The sequence below is a fragment of the Carcharodon carcharias genome, chromosome 3 (assembly GCF_017639515.1).
Source record: "Carcharodon carcharias isolate sCarCar2 chromosome 3, sCarCar2.pri, whole genome shotgun sequence".
In the NCBI taxonomy this organism is placed as follows: Eukaryota; Metazoa; Chordata; class Chondrichthyes; order Lamniformes; family Lamnidae; genus Carcharodon; species Carcharodon carcharias.
In genome coordinates this window covers 150681470-150704400 of record NC_054469.1, presented here as the reverse complement: position 1 = coordinate 150704400, position 22931 = coordinate 150681470, and the positions used below count along the sequence as shown (strand labels likewise).

The 22931-nt window shown below is 41.0% G+C and overlaps 1 protein-coding gene across 1 annotated transcript in view; it reads right to left on the bottom strand.

Annotated features, from left to right (window-relative positions):
* The window catches only part of LOC121275677 (WAS/WASL-interacting protein family member 3-like), a 250186-nt gene extending 228209 nt beyond the window's left edge, over positions 1-21977 (bottom strand). Inside the window, exon 1 of the mRNA XM_041183202.1 lies at positions 21816-21977. The gene's annotated coding sequence lies outside the window, so the exon portion shown is untranslated. The remainder of the gene's footprint in view (positions 1-21815) is intronic.
* Between the last annotated feature and the right edge of the window lie 954 nt (positions 21978-22931).

Genomic DNA, 22931 nt, shown 5'->3' with positions numbered 1-22931 from the left:
TAGTAATGCCAGATGAGAGAAATGGAGAACTGAACATGGCCCTGAGTGACTGCACCCACCTGACCTCATCACCATAAACCTTTTAGCAACAAAGGCCTCTTTCCTCCTCCCCAGCAACAGCCAGCAATATTGATTCAAAGGACATGAGCACCCAGACAAAGTATCTGAGAAGCACATGGCCATGAAAATAAAGCTTCAAATCCAAGGCACAAGGAAAACCATGAAAGTGCCTTCAGGTATTCTAATAACTCAGGTTGAAGACATTGAAGGGAAGAATCACACCATATCTTGATTATTACAGCTTGCTACAGGCCCGAAGTCTGGTAAGCCTTTTTCTTTCCACCCATTTTACCCCACCCATACCCCACAAAACCACATGGCATGCATGCTCTCACCATTGACTCAATCAGTAGATGTGCCTTCCAATGTGTTTCTGAGCCATGAAGAGCGGGAAGCTGCCTGGGTTCAATCCTTGGCCTGTGCTGAGTTATCAGATCTGAGCTAAGGTGGCAGTAGTGATGCCACAGTTGATTTTGAAGGTTCTTTCCTCTCATATCAATACCAAATATGGGTTACAGTCTTGTTGCAAGCCCAGATACTGACAAGTGTCTATCTTTTCATCCTCTTTCCACCCACCAAAGCCACATGGCGCACACACTCTCTATTAACAAGCTACCCACCCGCCCCCTGCCCTGTTTCCATCTCAATGACCAATTTAATGTGGAAAAAAAGTCTCTTTTCAACTGCACAGTTGGCTTCAAACCAATACAGGGCTGCTCTGCCTGAGGGGAAAGCAAAAGGTTGAAAGCAAAGCTCACTACCTTGGCCCACACATCAGACTAACTCACTGTTCTTCCTGCCCTCAGCTCAGGTTTCAAAAAGTTCTAACACACTCCATTTTACTTAAAAATTAAAAGTAGTGAGTTGGCTATATCTATGAACGCAGAAACAATAAACGTAAACATAGTGAAATGTATGCGTAGCAGCCAATGATACACAGGGGAGCTCACCCAACCATGCTGCTAATGGTGTCCAACAGTGAGAATCTGTGCATATATAGGCCTGAATTTTCAGTCATCAGGCGTGTGCAATCAGTAGAAACGGAACACCAACCACAATCGGCCCCCAACCGCGATTTCATGCTGGCTGGCCAATTAACAGCCAGCCAGCGTGATACATACGGTCAACAGCTCAGCGCTGCTGTGGTGGGGGTGGGAAGAGGGAGGTTGATGATGTCATCGTGGGCACAGGTGAGTGCTGCGAGAGAGCTCCCTGAAGACAGACAGCTGCCTCAGGGAGCTGCAGACCTGCAAATAATGAAATAAGGCTCTAAAAAGCTGCAAAAGAAAAAGTCCATGCTACACAATCTAGCACCTGAAAGCATACCTCATAAAAATGCTGTCCCCAGATATTTATCTTTATTTTATTTCCTAACGGAAATTTCATCCCACCTTTGGATGAGGTTTGATGAAAAATGTAAAGGCCGCCTGGCTGATTCACCCATCCGCCAACCATAAGATTGGATGGGCCACGGAAAATTGCAGACAATTGCGCCGTTAATGGGCTTAATTGCCCATTTAATTGACAGATGGCACGCTTACAACTTTTGTGCGAGCCCGCTGAGCAAAATATCGTGCGAGTGCACGATGATGTCAGGATACATGTCCGATGTCAATTTCTACCCACAGTTTTTGTATCGGAGACTATTCCAATGATTTCAAAACATAGGGGAGCAGGGACACTAGTTATGGGTCAAACCAATTTGCAGACTCCCTGAAATCTTCTCATAAATCCCAAGGGGATTGCAGAACCTGCTCGTAAGCCCCTGATTTAGGCATACCATTTTGCACACAGCATGATCCCATAGTTATTAAGCGCGTGACAAGTTAATCTTTTCTTGGTAATGTTTTTTGACTGAGATATCAGCTAGAATGCCAGACAACTCCCTTGCTTTTCTTTCAATAGGGCTATAATTTTTCATCTGATTCTGGTACATGGGGAATGTCCAGGACATTGCTCATGAGCCAAGTCTGACCCACGAGCTCTTTTCCTCTGGACTCCACCATTTCTCATATTAGCACATAAAGCCAATTTCAACTACAGCTAATTTCATTGGGAATGAAAACTAACTAGTTGTGCATTTAAAATAAGAAGCCTGTGTCAGGTAAATAGTAATACTGGGAGTTTGCTCTGAATGATCCATAGTTTATTACCTTTTTCACATCCTTTTTATATTGGGGGTATACTAGCATTTGCAATAGCCTATTTTAATGGTTGCACTGATTTAAGTGCCATTGGTTCAGTTAACCCGTGACTGAATTTTGCAAAGGTCTATCACATAGCGAACACCTATAGTCAGTGCAGTGTTGTAAATGTACTGGAGTGAACTATGTCCTTCCTCAATCAACAATAATGATGATGGATTAATCTTGGCTTGAACAAGTGCCTCTGCTAGAATCTCAGAAGCCTTTCTTCCACTATTTGGAACCCACAAATGTTGTGCAGATATTCTGAGAGATGATATGCCAATCTTATTGTTCTATTTATACTACCACTACTATCAGCATGACAACTTGCATTTATGTAGCATTGTTAACAAAGGAAACCATCTCAAAGTACTTCACAAAGTTATAAACAGAAAAAAAGGTCTCTAAACAAAGGGAGTAGATACTAGAAGTGGTAGCCAAAAGCTTAGTCAAAAAGCTGGGTATTAAGAGTGGAGTTAAAGAAGAGATGAGGGCTAAGGTCTAAGTATTTAGAAAAGGAATTCCAGAGTGTAGGCCCTAGACAACTGAAGACACAATCACCAATAGCGAGGCAAATGGGAAATTCAGGTACTCAAGAAGGCAGAGTGAGAAGCAAGAGTACTACCCCCAAACCATGGCTGACATTAATAATAATAGAAATAATAATGCAGTCTACTCATATAGCTATGTTTGTGTTTGATACTTATGTAGCTTTCTGTGTTGGTTCCATCTTGTTAAAAAATATGAAATACATTGTGTATATCAATATAGTTAGCAAATATGTATGCTATAACTAATTTGTGTTCTGTTTATGTAGGATACGTGTCTGACACATATAGGGCCAATGTGGGATTGATTACAGTATTGCCCACACAGCGATGTAAGAGACCACATGGCCTGCACCCAGGGTCAGTCGAGTGTTGCACAGAGCTATGCGTAGCAGCAAGCATGGAGATAGCTCCAAGCTTGCACCCTTTACTATATATTTGTAAATAGTTCTAAGAACCAATAAAGGTTTACAGTTAACCTTCATATGGCTATTAAGACTTCTTCCGACCTACTGAACTGTAACCAACACTCTACAACAGGTGGCAGCATGGAGAAAAACCCAAAACCTCACAGAAAATGTAAAGAACTAAAATGCTGAAAGACTGGAAATTCTGACTTGAAAAGAAGCTCCAGAAGCTGAGGAAAAATTGCTGGGAAAAAACTTCAAAGAATGGCTTGGAAGCTGAAGACAGAAACTTAAAATTCCTTACTGCTTCAAAAGACTCCACTATATCTCCATTGGAAATCCAGCTGCAAAGCCTGAGCACACAATCAGCGGACCTAGCAAGGGTGAGCTAAATCTTTTATAATTCCAGGCTACAGAACATCCTGCAAAATCTTTAAAAATTTCAGTCAGCAGTGCAGTTTGAAAAAAAGCCATCACTAAAAACCCAATCCCTGAGTTGGTCACTTAACACTCACCTCAGAGCTTGCTCCAAAAATTTTTTATAAATAATTAATTGAATACTCTGGGAGAATCATGACTTTCTAAACCTAGCTAAAGCCAAGCAAAAGCCAGGATTCGCCAAATTCACAACTTTAAACATAAAGGCTGAGCAAGAGAACTTTGCAGGCAGGTAGCCATTGTTGAAATTTTTTTCAAGCTCAGTACAATTGCCAATGTAGCAGAGCCTGCCAAAACCAGCAAGCACAGGAAATCCCTTCGTCTCCAAGAGAACAGCGCCACCATCTTAAAATTCAGCAAGCTCTTAAAGCAGAACCTACACTTTTAAATTTTTATCCATGGATCAGAACCCCACTCATCCAAATCAATTTGGGCTTATCCAATGGCCATACTGTACAGGGAATTTGGCATACTTGAGAAGAGAATTTCTAAACCACCAGAGTATATCAGGTCTAAGTAGAAAGTCAGAAGACATCTAGATTAAAACCTTTTTATACTGGCTTGGTGAACTTGTGGAAGAAGTAATCCTAATGCAAAGCACTGATGAATCCTCAACCAGCTTCACTGAAATATTAAAAGTCTTTGACGGATATTTTAATCTTCAAGTTGTGGAGCGCACATAGCTTTAAAAGAGACATAGGGACCCCTGTAAAGCTACAAAAGGGCAAAAGACAATACCCAAGAAAACCACATGAAGGCACCAGAGAGGCAGGGAACACTGTAGAACTCCCAAAGGTATCTCTTTTGAGATACAACATGTTTCCCAAACTGCAACAGCAGGTAGCAGAGTGGAGCGAGCAGCTGGCAGTGAACAATAAGGACAAAGCCTTGCTGCAAGCAGAGCAAGAAAAAGCAGAAGTAAAATCATAAAATGTTCACAACGCTGAATTGGAAGATTTGAAATACAAAATTCAAGCTTAGTATGCCTTTGAAAACACACAATAAGCTAAGGTCTTCAATGAACCAAATTGTTTGAAATCTGAACAAATTTCTGAGGGGTCACAAAGGTATCAGGAGGAAATAACAACCCTGAAATCCATGGTTGCCAAATCGAAGCAAGGGTTGGGAAAACTCAACCAGCTGTACAGCCAGGCAGAAAAGGTACTCAAAGAAGTTGCAACATTGAAAGACCCTGAAAAACCAATATGTGCCCTGGGGAAAACACGAGGAATAAAAAAAGAAGTTGAATGCTACTTCAGAAAAAGCTGCATTGGAACTATCAGTAGTAACAAAGCAATGCACTAAATCGCAACTTGAGAAGGCGAGGGCTGAACAAGAAAATAGACAGTTGAAAGAACAGCTAACTGCCCTTCAAGATTAATTTCAAAAAAAGTACATAACTATTCAGTAGCATGAAGGAATAATGACTACCTTGAACAGCAGAATGGAGAACAGCAGAACAACTCGATGAAACTCTGTTAAATTATAAGAAAACTAAGATGAAGTAATTACACTTCACAAAGAAAAGGGAAGCCTGCCAAAGGGCCTTCACACGCTATAAGGATCCCTCAAGTCAAAGTGTGTTCCTCTGGAAAATTACAATATGAAGCAAATGAATTTAACATCATTCTAAAGGAACTGATGAACCAGTTGGCAGAGAAGACTCAGAAATGTTTTATATTCCAGGAGGACGCCAAGGTACAAGAAAGAGACTACAGAGCAGAACAAAATGGTTGGACATTTGGAAGAAAACTTGGGAAAAGAGGTGAAAATTAAGAACTCAGAATAGCAACAGCAAGTAGAACTTCTCACTAAAGAGCGTGAAGAGTCTCAGAAACAATTGGCAGAAGCGCTATTACAGAATGTGAGCTTAGAGGATAGTGCAGAGAAATTATGCCCTGCTAACGAAAAATTGAACAGCACAGAGAACCAACTATCACATATGAAAGACGAGTTTGTAAAGGAAAAACGAGAGCTGAGGAGAACACTGGAATGTCACTCACAGGAAGCAGAACACTTGAAAGAGGACTTGACATGCTTAAATGACAAACTGGCACAAGCACAGTTAACAAAGATAGATCTTCAATTAAAACTTGATGAACTTCAAGCATCAGAAGTTGTTAATAAATATTGTGCAAAATGCCTGGAACAGGAGAAAAAATTGCCGATGCATCAGAACAGTTACTTGAAAGCAGAATTAACAACAAAAGCTGATTAACTTCTTGAACTTCAGTCCAATCTGAATGACATGAAGGTTGAGATATGCACTATAGAAAAGCAAATCCAGGCTTTGAAAGCCGGTAAGAGAAATTCTACAAAACAGACTGATGGTCTAACGAGTGAATTGAAAGAGTCCAAGGAGCTGTCAGTGACCATGGAAGAATGAATCCAAACAGAACTGAATGCCCAGGTGAAGTTGTCAATCTTATATAAGTTGTCTCTGGAACAAAGACAACCACTGCCATTAATCATACAGAACTGCAAATTCCCTGAAAAAAAGGTGCCCTGACCTGTCCTGACCAGGGCTTCTGCAATGAAATGTCTTCTCTCTTTGCAGAGCAGGTTTGTCCATTCTCTGTAAAAATTTCAATGGTCAGACCAGCCAACCACACAGGAGGCAACCATGAGGCCTCCAGTGGAGGATGCGAAGGAGAGCGACGATTAGTCTGATGAGCTTCAACCTCCAGTTCCAACAACAGCACAGCAGGCCAACACTGTAACTACTGAACATATGGCTGCAACTCCCAAAGCCATGCCAAAGCCACAAAGATGCTGAAACCTGGTAGCAGCTTTCCATTGCCACCAGCAAAATGCAAAGGTGAGCGTGCTACTAAACCTCATTCCAGTCACAGGAACATTCATCCTCCACCATAGAGGACATTGCCACAACCCACACGGCGATGGAAGAAGCAAAAGAAACAATGAGAAGACAAACACAGTGTCTGTCCGCTCTTCAAGAAATGAGTTAGGGTAGCAACCATCGACCAGCACAACAGCTGAACCAACCAAGTGCGGTTCAACATGAAGGAATGGAAGGAAAGCATGCAAACATACCCAGATGCCAGAACAGCTTCCAAACTTACTGAAAGAACAAGCAGGGACAGAGCCTATCACTCGTCCAATAGTAGTGCGAACGAGATGTGGAAGAGTTATAAGACCTTCAGACCACCTGAAACTTTAAATTCAAGGGCTTGAAGGGGGAGATGGGATAGTGATAATGTAGTAATGACGGTGTAAATATATGATAGTAATAACAGTGTAAGACATAAGGTAAACTATAATCTCTTAAATTGCATTGGATAAAGACTTGGGGGGGGCGGTGTTGAGTAGTATAAGAGTCTGACACATATAGGTTTAATGTGGGACTGAGTACAGTATTACCCACACAGTGATGTAAGACAGCACATGACCCACACCCAGGATCAACTGAGTGTTGGACATAGCCATGTGCACTAGAAAGCATGGAAACAGCTCCTGGCTTGTATCCTTTACTGTACATTTGTAAATAATTCTAAGAGTTCATAAAGACTTACAGTTAACCTGCTTTTGGCTACAAAGACTTCTTCATACCTACCGAACTGTAACCAATACCCTGCAATAGTTTATGCAAAACATATTGTAATGAGAGTTATCTGAAGAAAAATGCACGTGTAAAGATTGTTTATCTGAAAATGCATACCGATTAATGTTCAGTGATGACAGATCACATTTATAATTTACCATTGTTGTAAAGTAATTAGGATTTGTATTTTCTATTTAGCTACAGATAATCTGAATTGTTGTTTCCCACACAATTTATCATGTGCAAATAAATAGTGGAAACTGGTAGAGTCAGTCTCCTCCATGAGCAGCTATGATTCCCACTCTTCTATTGTTGCAGCAGTAAAGTGGGATCATAGATGTTTAGGCCATTATATATAACAAATAAATTGTTAGAATGCAGTCTTTAAAGCCATAAGCTGCCTATAACAGTTGTCCTAATAAAGGTGTTCCAAATTTTGGATCTGAGCAAAATATTCTTTTTGGCTGAACTGCACCAGATAAAATAACGTGTGGCTCAAAGACTGATGTGGGAGAAGTGCATTCTGATTTATGGGGCACTGGCACCAATATCAGGAAAAGTGGGATCTACACCTGAACTGTGCTGGGGCTGGTGTCCTCACAACCCACCTAACTAGGGAAGTAAAACTAGGGTTTTAAATTGAAGAGTAGGGGCAAAGGATCAAATCTGAGAAGACCTGGTAAATCAGAGTAGAGATACGGCAAGAGTATTAATATGGGAATGATAAACAGATTGTGACAGGAAGCAACAGAGTACAATTCTAAGAGTAAATCAGCAGATAAGGCTAGAAAAAATAATAAGGACAAAACTAAAGGCTCTGTATCTAAATGCATGTAGCATTCGAAACAAAACCGATGAACTGATAGCACAAATAGAGATAAATAAATACGATCTGATAACCATTACAGAGACATGGGTACAGGTTGACATAGATTGGGACCTGAATATTGAAGGGTACGTGACATTTAGGAAGGACAGGGAGTTAGGAAAAGGTGGAGGGGTGGGTCTGTTAATTAGTTATGGTATTAGCACATTAGAGAGGGATGACCTAAGTTTAGGAAACCAGAATGTAGAAGCAGATTGAGTTGAGATGAGAAATGATAAAGTCAACAAGTCACTTGTGGGAGTGGTGTACAGGCCTCCTAATTGTAACTACACAATAGGACAGAGCATAAAAGAGATAATGGGAGCCTGCCAGAAAGGTACAGCAATAAACATGGGGGATTTTAATCTACATCTAGACTGGAAAAATCAGATGGGCAAAGGTAGCGTAGATGAGGAATTCATAAGATGTTTTCAGGATAGTTTCTTAGAACAGCACATTCTGGAGCCAACCAGAGAGCAGGTTATACTAGACCTAGTATTTACCAACAAGATAGGATTAATTGATAACCTCCTAGTGAAGGCACCCCTAGGTAGTAGCGGTCAAAATATGATTGAATTTTGCACTCATTTTGAGGGAGAAATGAGTGCGTCCAAGGCTGGTATTTTAAACTTAAATATGGGCAATTATGAGGGCATGAAAGCAAAGCTAGCTAAAGTGAACTGGCAAATAAGGTTAAGGGATATGTCAATAGAAATTCAGTGGCAGACATTTAAAGGGGTATTTCAGAATACACAGAATATATACATTCCAAAGAGAAAGAAAAATTCCAAGGGAAGGGCCCACCATCCATGGGTAACTATAAAAAAGTTAAAAACAGGGTCAAACTTAAAGAAAGAGCATATGATTACGTAAAAATGGTTGGCAGGTCAGAAGATTGGAAGGAATACAAAGAACAGCAAAGAAGGACAAAAAGATTGATAATGAAGGAGAAATCAAAGTATGAGAGAAAGCTAGCCAGTAATACAAAGATGGATAGTAAGAGTTTCTATAGGTAGTTAAATAAGAAAAGAGTTAACAAAGTGAGAGTTGGTTCTATAGAGATTGCGTCTAGGGAATTGATAATGGAAAGTACGAAGATGGAGGACGAATTAAACAGACATTTTGCTTCGGTCATCACTGTAGAGGACACAAATAACATCCCGGAAATAGCTGTAAATCAGGAAATGAAAAGGAGGGAGGAACTCGGGAAAAGTACAATCATCAAGGAAGTGGTATTATGCAAATTATTGGGGATGCAGGCTGACAAATTCCCATCTCCAGATGGACTTCACCCTAAAGCTTTGAAAGAAGTGACTAGTGAGATAGTTGATGCACTAATTTTAATTTTCCAAAATTCCCTAGATACGGGGAAGGTTCCATTAGATAGGAAAATAGCAAATATAACTCTTTTATTCAAAAAGGGAAGGAGGCAGAAAGCAGGAAACTATAGGCCAATTAGCTTAACACCTGTCAAAGGGAAAATGTTAGAAGCTATTATTAAACATGTTATAGCAGGGCACTTAGAGAAATTCAAGGCAATCAGGCAGAGTCAACATGATTTAGTAAAAGGAAAATCACATTTAATCAATTTATTGGAGTTCTTTGAAGGAGTCACATGTGCTGTGGATGATGGGGAACTGTCGGATGTACTGTACTCTGGTTTCCAGAAGGCATTTGATAAAGTGCCACATCAAAGATTGTTGCAGAGAATAAAAGCTCATGATGTAGGAGGTAACATATAGGCATGGACAACAGATTGGTTAGCTAAAAGGAAGCAGAGAGTTGGCATAAATGGATCATTTTCTGGTTGGCAGGCTGTGACGAGTGATGTGCCACAGGGATCAGTACTGGGGTCCCAACCGTTTACAATTTATATAAATAACTTGGATGAAGGGGCCGAAAGAGCAGTGGCTAAATTTGCTGATGACACAAAGATGGGTAGGAAAGTAAATTGTAAAGAGGATGTAAGAAGGCTGCAAAGTGACATAGATAGGTTAAGTGAATGGGCAAAGATCTGGCAAATGGAGTATAATGTGGGCAAGTGTAAAATCATTCATTTTTGCAGGAAGAATAAAAAGGAAGCTTATTATCTAAATGGTGAGAGATTGCAGAGCTCTGAGATTCAGAGTGATCTGGGTGTCCTAGCGCATGAATCACAAAAGGTTAGTATACAGGTACATCAGGTAATTCAGAAAGCTAATAGAATGTTATCATTTATTGTGAGGGGAATTGATTACAAAAGCAGGGAGATTATACTTCAGTTTACTGGGCATTGGTGAGACCACATCTGGAGTATTGTGTACAATACTGATCTCTTTATTTAAAGAAAGTTGTAAATGCGTTAAGAGCAAGTCGGAGAAGGTTTACTTGACTAGTATCAGGAATAGACGGGTTGTATTATGAGGAAAGGCTGGACAGGTTAGGCTTGTATCCACTGGAATTTAGAAGAGTAAAAGGAGACTTAATTGAAACCTTTAAGATCCTGAGGGGTGTTGACAGGGTGGATGTGGAGAGGATGTTTCCTCTTGTGGGGAAATCTAGAACTCGGAGTCACTGTTTAAAAATAAGGGATCGCTGATTTAAGACAGAGATGAGGTGACATTTTTTCTCTCAGAAGGTTCAGAGTCTTTGGAACTCTTCCTCAAAAGGCAGTGGAAACAGAGTCTTTGAATATTTTTAAGGCAGAGCTAGATAGATTCTTGACTAACAAGGGAGTGAAAGGTTACCAGGGGTAGGCAGGAATGTGGAGTTGAGGTTACATTCCGGTCAGCCATGATCTTATTGAATGGTGGAGCAGGCTTGAGGGGCCGAGTGGCCTATTCATGCTCCTAATTCATATGTTCATATGTTAGACATTACTTGTATCTCCTATAAAATGGAAAACACCTTTGATGCTAAACATCTAGTTAAACAATAGTCTGATATAACAATAATGTTGACCTGAAGGAAAAGCAACAACCACTTCCCTCACTTCCAAACTTAAATAGAATTTTGGAAACATTTCCTCTGGATAGCTTATTAAAATATGTATGATCAAATATGTATCTGTCAATCATCTTTTGGTTTTCAAGGGTCAAGGGGGGCTGGCAGTCTTATAATGTCAACATATCTACTAGAAACTTAAAAAGACTCGTGCCTTAACTTTCTTCTTTTGTTATTTGGTCACACACCTCTGCTACGGACATTGCACAAGCGGGCCCAGATATTCTTCTTTGTAGTACCTGGGGAATTTTCAGTTCCCAGGTTCTGTGGACAGGAAAACAGGACAAAAATCTTTCATGTCACATCTTGGCCCTGCAGTGCACCCTGGGATTTGTAGGCCTTCCCTAGAGAGACAAACCTGAGCCTATGTCTGCAACAGCTACGGCACAAGGACAGCCATGGAGATGGCAGGAGGGGGAATTCCTAGCACTCCCATCTCAATTTTTTATTTGTGCCCATTCTGATGGGTATGATCTTAGTCAAGCCACCAGCAGCAGCTCTAAATTTAATTCCAATGCACCTAGTTCAAGGTGGAGAAAACTGGCAAGGTTCCCACTTCAGATCATTACCTGAACTTCTGTTGCAGTTACATGTAGAACATTGGGTGATATCTCATATGGAAAACAACCTGCCAATAATCACTATTTGCACACACAAAGAATGGTCACTTGGATGACAGATCAGTACACCACCAGCACCTTTCAAACAATATCTTATCAAAGCATCAATACATCAGGAGAAAAGAAAATGGCATAGAGAAAACAAAAAAAAGGGGAAAGGAAAGAAGTTGTAAAACATGTTTGGGAAATAAAAAGAAGATAGGCAAGGAAGCAAAGTTGGTCCGTGGAAGGAGGGATAGGAATTCTTGAAGTGAATCACAGGTACATGTTATACATGAGTGTTCAGTACCTCATAAAACTACTTGTTAATTTAACTGATTGATATGTAGGGTATTTTACAACAACTGGAAAGAAAATGCCTATTACTATGATATCACCATATTTTCCTTTCAAAGTAACCTGATTGCACTCTCCAATATCTGTGAATAGTAAAGCAACTTCAAGCAAGATGTACAGTTCAAAATCAATACTGAGTTGTGATGTTCCACCTTTAGCTTAGTGAAAATGACATTTCCCTAACTACCTCACCATTGAAACATCACGAGGTTGCTATGATTAAACAACAGATAAGCAAGTAAACTCACCGCGGATAGTTAAGTCTGGTCATTACAAGTGCAAATACCTTTTTAACAATGTGATAATTATTAATTATGCCAAACACCAACTCTGGCACTGAAAATTAACTTTTATAAGTGTAGAGTCTCATTCATTCAGGTATTACTTGTTGGAGATTTGAAAAATGACCATTTTTAAAACAAATTTTTTCTTACTTTTTCTCTTTTAACATTCTCAATATATTTTCCCTCTCTTTATCTATCTTTCTGTACCTAATGCAACATTAAATTCACCACTCTAATTAACACTTCCTTCTTGCCTTCCCTGTGTTTATTTTGCTTTATTTTTCAATTTGATTGGTTAGGGAGCTAAAAAAGGGCTATTTTAGGGCTACCCTGATGATGGAAATGGAGGTGGTGGCGTGGGCCCTGAAAATACCAGTGCTGGAGAGCATGTCTATTTCAAAGCACCAATTCTATTGCTGGCAAAACTGAGCAGCATGTGGGGTGGAGGGCAGGTCAAGAATTCTGCTCTCCCTCCAAATCAGATCATTTAAGGTCTTTTTACATGCCTTTTAGGAGCTGCAGGGGTAGTAGGTTGGATTTTCAAAGAGGCACATGGATAACATGTATCTTCCAAAACAGAGCAAATGAGGGGTGGCAGGTACTGAGGGGGGAGTCACTCATAGCTCCCCCAAGACGTCACTCTGGCCCCGTAAAAGGGGCAGCAGGACAAAGGGGGACTTAGCTCTTAATCAGGGGTGCCCTTGGTGCAGTGCTGGTAACAGGGAGAGTGGGCGCTCAGTGCCTGAGCTTTGAAGGGAATTAGCACCCTCCTGGCATCATGAGACAGAAGAGCAGATTGCAAGGCTGTGAAGCACAGCTGAGCAGCCAGTTTCAAGAATGAAGGCTCCAGCTAGCAATTGGATCACAACTGTTAGATATTGAACACAGTGACACTGTGTGGCAACACCTTCTACAGGAAAGGTGGGATGCCAAGCTACAGGAGGGCACAGGAGAGATAAGAGGGGCAAGAAGGACACAGAGGCCATACCCTCAATGCAGGATCGACCGCCAAAAACAGAGGTACCTTGAGAGGACTGAGATCTAGTGCCATAGGAGACTTTGACTCTCCAGGCAGATGGTCACAGACATCTGTGTCCCCATCGCTAAAACCTTGCACCTCACAGCAAGGGTCACCATGCTCTTCCTGTGGCCCTCAAAGTCACTGTGGTCTTGAGCTTCTTCACTTCTGGCTGCTTCCAAGGATTAGCTGTGGACCTCAGTGGCATCTCAAAAGTGGCTTCGCACAACTGCACATTGCTGGTCATTGAAATCCCCTTTGCCAGAGCTGGGCAGCATGTTCATTTCAAGACAGACATGGGCAGAGGGCATCAGGTCTTGCCTCCATCGCTAGATTCCCCCAAGTGCAGGGTATCATCACCTGCAGCCATGTGGCCATCAAGGCACCAAGTATCTACCAGTGATATCCAGCAATAGGTAGAACTTTGAGAGAATGGAAGTTCATTCCATCCACATGTGAAGCAGCAGCCATCACTCCTTCATTCCCTGTCAGTCTAGGCTGCCTCAGATCTTTATTCCAACGTCCAAAATGCATGGATGGAACCTAAGGGACAAGGGAAGAGACTGAAGAGATTGCTTCTGACCCCTCTGTGGGAGCCCCAAACAAAGGCACAGAGGTGATATAACCAATGCCATCTTCTCAGCAGGACAATGATTGAACAGGCTATTGGATTTGTGAAGATACAATTCTGCCACCTAGACTGATCAGACAGTGCCCTCCAATACCATCCTGCAAAAGTCTCGGTCATTGTGGTGGTCTGCTGTGCTTTGGTCTGTGCTTTGCAGTGGTCCTCCAGGGAAGTGTGGACTGCGCAGACAATGAGGCCTTAGAAAGAGACAGTTCATTGGAGAAGAGAAGGAGCAGGAGGTAAGAAAGGAGGAGGAATTGAAGGTGGAAGGAGATGCCACTGAATAAGGAGGTGCCCCAGCTTCATGACAAGATGGCCTCCTCCTGCCATGCTCTGGGAAGAAGACATCTCTCTTTCTCTGCCCCTGGACAACCAGCAGCCCAAGTGATGGCTGCCGTGGGTTGTCTAAATGAGACTAACACTTCACCTGACCCACCTCCATTACCCCCCACCATTCTCCATCCCCCACCCTGTCATTATAAGTGGACAGGAAACCTGTCTCCATTCCAATTAAGGTCTCACCATTCCAATACTCAAACAACACCCTCCCACCCCACGCCCCCACCCACCTCTTGCATTGAACATCTGAACTATAATCAATTTGCCAACAGAGGCAGGTTTCTGACCCAAAAACCAGACCCGGCTCCAGTTTCCCACCTCTGTGGTGAAAATTTAGCCCATGGCTGCTTGCCCTGTTCACTCAAGTCTCAGATGCCCCGTTTCAGTTTTTAGTAACTTGCAGCTTCAGCAATTTGTCATGCAAAACATTTAAAACCTCAAGATTCAAGTCTAACTAATGGCAGAATCCAATCCCTGCTGCAGGTCATCACTTTCCATTGTACAATTATTGTAAGAAGATGCAAGTACACAAAAAGGTGTTTTGAAATCAGGCCCTCAGAAACAAGGACACTTAAGACATTATATGGTTGAGCCATCACCGTTATTTACTCAAATGTGTCATTTTTAGGCCCGGCCTTGCTTGCATGCCACTGGCGAGCTGTGAGTACCATATAGGTTTCTTGCAGCAGTTCATCACTCTCACCTCACCTTGTAGCTAAAGATTGCAATGGGGGTCCTACATCCATCTCAAGAGCCCCCTGTTAGAAGATGATTGTTCTTTTTAGTCAACGTAAGAGGACTCTCACAGCATTTATTGTTGATGCACACAGATTATTAAGCCTACAATAATGCCTACTATTGACTTAAAAACAACATTTACAGCAAAGTCTTGCAAGAATTAGATGGGAAATTCAAAATACATTACAGTTCTGAGTTCTGTGTACTTAGTTGGCCAGATTTTTGAGTTACAAAATATCTGCTCCAAGACCCACTCCTAATACTCTTTTTCCTCAGATTGTGCATAACAATTTGCATGTTTCATAAAATTATCCAATACACAATCATCATTTAACACTGATTTTCCTCTTCTTGCAAAAATATATTATATTCCCTAACTCGTCAGATCTATGCTCTTTCTCAGGTCTTTATCTTTCAAGAATGGAGTTAACAAAGAGAGGGTTTTTTTTGTCTATTCTGCTACAAACAAAAGTCTGCACAATAACTTTAGTTTTCGTAAGTTATTTTCCCATCTGATGAAGGTGATGTATTGCTGTGAACTCCATTTCTTGCATTACAAGATAAAGATGGGAGTACTTGGGAGTTTCCATCCGCTGCATAAGAAAGAGAGCGAGAGACAGAGAAAGAAGAACCTGCATCATGACCTCCAAACTTCTCAAACAGAACAACTAATATAAGTATTTTTGAAGTGTAGCCACTGCTATAACGTACAAAACATGGCAGCCAATTTACATATAGCTAAGTTCCATAAACAGCAATGTGATTATGATCAGATAATATGTAAATTATGTGCTCAGATCTCTGGAGCGGGATTTAAATCCAAAGCTTTGCGAGGTGACAGTGCTACCAACTAGTTCATGCTCATAATTTTCTTATGAGTTTCCTATGTCAGGCATAGGTTCATGTTTGGAAATTGGATGCAGTTTGAAATACCTTTCTGTACCATTATGGTGGGTTAATAACTTTGTTAAAGTAGTGCACACAGGAATTCGACACAAATTTATTTACATTAGGGTAATTTTGACTGTTAAGTGCTTCTCAATGCAGATGAAGAAGTCTTTCAGAAGGCCAAGTTTACCATCCCTCTTTTACACATTACAGACTGGCATCAGCAAACACCAAGAAGGAGGTTATTTTGTTGCACTCCAAGATAAGAATGTGACCCACAGAATACCACTATCTTAAAAATTAATTAAAAACAGTAAGAACTTTTTCACACTCTGAGGGCTAACATTTCTGCTCAGCAGCGGGCACACCTGGCTCGATCGCGTATAAAATGGCGCACGATGACATTGGGCGAGTGCCCGATGTCATTGCACACTCACGCCATATTTCAGTTGGCGGGTACGTGTGGGATTTGGCAGCACGCCCGCCGACAATTAACAGGCCTATTAAGGCCATTAAAGTATTAACTGAATGCAATTTTTCACTGCCCGTCCAAACCTCCAGTTGGCGGGCAGGTGAAAAGGCCAAGCGGCCTTTGGATTTTTTATGAAACCTCATCCACAGGCGGGATGAGGTTTCCAATAGGAATTAAACATAAAATAAAAATTTTGAAGTATCATTTAGAACAAATCCCTGCTCATGTGACAGAGTTACATGAGAGGACATGTTTTTAACATTTGTAAGTTCTTTATTTTTGATTTTTAAAATCTTCAGCTCCCTGAGGGGTGTCTTCAGGAAACATTCGTTGCATGCACCCATGCGCATGCGCAAACTTTTGCACTGGCCCTCCTCCCGCCCCCACCCCGGCAGTGCTTAGCACTGCAGCCATATTTCACACTGGCTGGCCATTAATTGGCCAGCGAGCATGAAATCAATACAAAAGCAGAAAATGCTGGAAAAACTCAGCAGGTCTAACAGCATCCGTGGAGCGAGAAACAGAATTAACGTTTCAAGTCCATATGCCTCTTCTTCAGAGTGAAGAAGAGCCATACAGACTCGAAACATTAACTTTCTGTTTTTGTTTCAGATTTCCAGCATCTGCAGTATTTTGCATTTATGACACTGTTACCTCATTTTGTTCACTGCATCCAGACCTGGTTGCACTGGTAAAATGACATGGCCCAATGTTACAGTCAGTACTATACAAATGTTGAGAGCTGGATTTTATGCTTGAATTTTTCTATGGGTTTTTGCATTGGAAGTTCCATTTAGCCAACCATCTCAAAAGCACAGCATCCTCTACTGAGTACCTAGTACCTATGTGAAGAGGGAAAGCAATTGTGTATGTCCTTAACCAATCAGATTGTAGAATGTTTCATAAATCTGAATCAGGAAGTTTTTTTTTCATATTTTTTCATGGGATGTAACCAGCTCTTGCAAGGACAGCTTTTGTTGCTCATCCCTAATTGCTCTTGAGAAAGGTGATAGAGAGTCGCTTTCATGACCTGCTGCAGTCAGTTTCGAACTGCGGAACTGAAGAACAGTCATATTGGACTTGAAGCATTAACTCTGTTTCTCTCCCCCCAGCTAGAGCTGCTGAGTTTTTATTTCAGTGAACATCCCCACATCTGACCTCATGATGGAGGGAAGGTCATTGCTAAAGCAGATGGAGATGTTTGGACCTAGGACACCATCCTGAGAACTCCCGTAGTGATGTCCTGGGGCTGAGTTGATTAGCTTCCATCAGCCACAATGATCTTGCTTTCTGCTAAGTCTGGTTCCAACCAGTGGAGCAGTGGAGAGTTTCCTCCCTAAATCCTATTCACATCAATCTTGCTGGGGCTCCCCGATGTCACATTCTGTCAAATGCTGCCTTGGGGCCAAGGGCAGTTAGTCTTACCTCACCTCTTGAGTTCAGCTCTTTTCTCCATGTTTAGACCAAAGCTGGAATGAGGTCAGAAACCAAAACTGAGTATCGGAGAGTTGGTTGTTGCTGTGTGAGTGCTACTTGATAGCACAATTGACAACTCCTTCATCACTTTGCTGATCTTTGAGAGTAGACTGATGGAACAATAATTGGTGGATTGGATTTGTCCTACTTTTTGTGGACAGGACATATCTGGGCAATTTTCCACATTGTCAGGTGAATGCCAGTATTCTAGCCAAACTGGAACAGCTTGGCTGGGGGCACAACTGGTCTGCAGCATAAGTCTTTAGTACTATTGCCGAGATGTCGTCTTAGCCTTTGCTGTATCTATTATCTTCAGCCATTTCTTGGTATCACATGCAGTGAATTGAATTAGCTGAAGACCGGCATCTGTGATGTTGGGGACCTCTGGAAGGAAGCTGAAATAGATCATCCACTCAACACTTGCGGCTGAACATGACTGCAAATAATTCTGCCTTGTCTTTTGCACTGTACTGCTGGGCTCACCCATCATATAAGGTGGGGATATTTGTGGAGCCTCCTCCTAGTCCTAGGATTAGTTGTTTAATTATTCACCACCATTCACAACTGGATATGGTAGGACCGCAGAGCTTAAATCTGATCCGTTGGATGCAGGATTGCCTAGCTCTGTCGATTGCATGCTGCTTCCACTGTGTGGCATGCAAGTAGTCCTGTGCTGTAGCTTCACCAGGCTGGCACCTCATTTTTAGGTAGACCTGCTGCCTACAGGGTTATAGAACCAAGGTGAATCGATGGAGTTAAGATGCAGGTGAGTCAGAGTCTAATTGGATGGTGGCAGAGGCTCAAAATGGCTGAATGGCCTACCCCTGTTCCTGCATACTCTTAGATGGGGGTAATTTTAACTTATAGTGATAATGTAAAATGGATAATATCTGATCTGATATATTGACTTAAATGCAAAGGAAAACCAGGCAAAATGTGAAAACAAAATACTGCGAAGACTGGAAATCTGAAATAAAAACAGAAAATGCTGGAATACGCACCAGGTCCAGCATCTGTAGGGAGAGAAGAAGTATTAACATTTCAGGTCGTGACCTTTCATTAGGCAAAATGTACACCTGGCAACTAATCCAATATCATCCATCTTACCTTACCCCAACTGACTGTTTCCAATTACTTCTCCAATTATGTTAGAAATATTAAAGTTAAAAATGTTATTAAAATATACTAGACCATTTCAGAAAAAGGTTAAAATGATTCATAATTTTGATCTTTTAAAGAACCTAGCAGAAGTTAAATCTGATAGAATGACTTGTTTCAAACTAGTATGCTTTATATGAATAAAACACTGCTAGTTTCAAACCTTCTACTTTCATTTCACTCTGATATAAACCTCACTTAAATGTGCGAATGAACAAAGTGTTATATGAACTTTCTTGTGTTAATTAGGTAAATTTCAGAGTTGTGAGTAACGTAGCAGTACATCACAACATTAAATTGTATAGTCAGCAGGATCTATATTAGCAACAGGATCAAGCTCAAGTCCTAATCTCTTAAGACTTATGACAACCAGGAAGGAATGATGCTAACAAAATTATTTACTGATTTTTTTTTTGGTTTCTAATCTACTAGGGGAAACATTAAAGATCAATAACTGTCATTACAAAGATATGATTTTTAAGCACCAAGCTTTAGTTACTTATGATATTTTTACAGTAACATTTAGTTTAGTGTGGTTAATTAAATTCCGGAAGAACTGAAAGGATTAGGCGTTAGAAAAATAAAAGTTCTTTAAAATTGAGATATTTCACAACTGGTTTTGAATAACAAACAAAAAGAACATAAAACATATAATATTTCATTTAGTGCATGTCCCTATCTAACTGAGCGATGCAAATCTTCATTGAAAGAATTTGGAAAGAAGTTTGAAAGAGATTGTGCCAAAGACAGCAGGTTTTTTTTAAAATTGGTTTTGCAGTGAATTTTACTTACTTACAAAAAGACGGATAGTTAAACAAATAAATACTTTGGTTCTATGAATAAATCTCCTTTAATGAAAAATTGTTGCTTGATTGCTCAGTACAAGTATTTAAAAAGCACATGCGTAACTATTTAGGATACATTACAAAATATAAAAGTTCCTCCCTCAGATTCAGCATTGTTTAAAATTCTGTTCATCTTATGTACCATGTGCTAAACAACTCTTGAATAGGAAGCAATTCTTTTCAGGAAAATCCTTGCAGAAAAATTTGAGACTCATGCTGTGGCTAAAAATTAAGATTTTCATTCATAATGCTTTTTCATTGGAAAGAGTAGGTTTACAGCCAGGAAGTTCTAAGATACTGAACAAATGCACAATCTAGCTGTCAGCATTTCTCTGTAGAAGGCAGTCCTTGGCTTTCCTGTCAATTTATAGTACCTCAAAAAGGTTCCAAAGTTCATACTGTACCTTGTGTGTAATAATACATAATTTAGAATTACTGTGAAAACCTGCAGAATAAGTAGATTAAAGTAGCACAGATTGTTTCAATGGTCCATACTGGGAGCTTTGTCTGTGACTGTGTCATGCAGGGAGTTATGGGCACATGCACTTCTGCGAGTTTCAGTTGTTTCTTTTTCAGCTGTTGTAATGAACACAAGCTCAAGGCCATTCGGAAAGGCACTTACCTCTTAGATACATTTTATATATAGAAAATCTTTCATAGTAAGTTTAAGAATTTTATTGTAAATGGTATCATTTAAAATTGTGTTGCAAACCTTATGTTAAGTCGTCAGTATTTCAGCTAGGGAACAGTTCAATTTGGTAATGGAAACGACTTTCAAAAATGTGATTTTTAGATTTTTTTCATCAATAGCTTTGTTGGCGATTTTGATTATTGGTTTCTGAAGTTCCTGATTGGCACTTTTCATTCCTAGTTGCTTTTCATTGACTTAAGTTAATTTGTGATTTGTTGCTCTTTTACAAAATAACATGTGAGCCAATCAGGAGTCATGATAGCCAAATTGAGACGACCATAGTACAATGTAACAGATAGTAAATGTATATGGCATTTATTACATTAATTTTATATGTAGGATAGATTGCACGCAAAAGAAAAGTTATACCTTATTAATAAGAATATCAAGATTCAACTGTGATGGCATGCCACTGGAAGTACTGGAGTAAATGTGATGTGAGGAAAACAAATTTCACCCAGAGGTTGGCTGGAGTTTGGAAGAAACTTCCTGAAAAGGGTGGTGGAGGCATGTTCGATCGAGGTATTTAGAAGGTAATTGGATTGCTACCTGAAAAGAGGGAATGCGCAAGGTTATGGGGATAAGGCAGGGGAGTGAAACTAGGTGGAATGCTCTTTCAGAGAGCCAGTGTAGGCTCGATGGGCCGAATGAACTCCTGCATGTAAAGATACTGTGACACTGTGAATATAAAAATATTCCTTGTCTGCTCTGAATTTTTATGTAGCTGAAGGCAGGAGGTTCAGTTCCCTCACAATGATATCTGTTGGGGGTCTCCCACTCATTGTCTACCGTAACTTTGACGGAAAAGGCACAGAAACCTGGGAATCACTAAAATTTCGTGGCTTTTTCCCTGCAAGATATCACCTGCCGAAACTGTAACCCCATTATTCTCGCAGAGACAGGCGTAGATATTTCACGTTCTCCCAATGCAAATAAGCTGGATGAACTTCTTTCATAGCTGACAGCTAATTACCACCTTAAGCTTTACTTGGTTTAAAGCTATTTCCTAAAAATATTTTTGTTAAATACAACCTAACACTGCCCACCCTCCAAATAAAAACTCATCACAAAATGATGATGAGAAATGTCCAGCGCCTTAATAAAATAGCTGATTTAAGATCGGGTGAGGCTTGTTAAAAAGGACACTTGCTGTTAAACCACAAGGAATGTTTCAGTTGTAATACTTGCTGCAATAACAAAATAAATACCATTTTAAAAAATAACCTACTTACAATATTAACCCGAGTACAAGTAACGATAAATAAATAACTCACCGAGCAGTAGAAGCCTCGCACAGCTTCTGTTGCAATCACATATATATATAACCAATAAGATTTGACACCTTCCTTCCCGCTTCTGGCAGGTGGAAATGAGACAAACCAGTTTAAAACACGAAGTTGCTTGTCCTGTTGTCAGAAACTCAACCAGTTCCTTCCAGCTCGCGTTCCGAAAACCCAGCGCAGGCTCAGCTGTCAATCACCCCTAGGGAAGCGGGGCCTCGTTGAACCTGCCCACCCACCGTCTGCCGTCAATCACGCTTGGGGAGGCGGAGCCTCATTGCACTTGCCCTCACGCCGTCTGCTGTCAATCACCTCAAGGGAGGCGGAACCTAATTGCACCTCCCCCCACCGTCTGCTGTCAATCACATACCGGGAGGCGGAGTCTCATTGGACTCGCCCTCCCACCGTTTGCTGTCAATCACATTCCGGGAGGTGGAGTCTCGTTGCACCTGCCCTCCCACCCTCAGCTGTCAATCACATTCCGGGAGGGGGAGTCTCGTTGCACCTGCCCTCCCACCCTCAGCTGTCAATTTGAAGAGCCACACAGGACGAAGGCGATGTCTGCCAACTGCTAGACTTCGGACAGGAAGGAAGATGAAACATTCGTGGTAACATTTAAACTGCAAGGAATTAATCTTAAATAACAACTAATGCAATCAACCAGCCCAGCATGTTTAGGAGAGGAAGGAATGACATGCAATGGGAGAGCTTTAACTTTGTTTTCCAAATTGCAAACACAATCCTTTCTGATGAACTGTCATTGACTTGAATGTTTCTCTCTCCACAGTTGCCTGATCTGCTTCTTTCCAGCATTTGCTATTTGCTTTTCAAATTTCTAGCCTCTGCAGTATTTTGCTTTTGGACAGAGAGGTCTCACTGGGTTGATTCCCTTTAGTGATTCAGTTAAAATAGAATCACAGGGTGGAAATTATCCCAGGCTTCGGGACCCTGATGCCGAAACCAAATGGGAGCCCATGCCCACACTTGCCAAGAGCCAGACAGGTGGAGCTACTTTTTCAAAGGTGGCTCCTAACTGGTTCCCAATGCTGCCAGCCCAACCACAGAGCCAGCAGCTCTGAAGCCTTGGCAGCCACACTGGGAGAGGTGGGT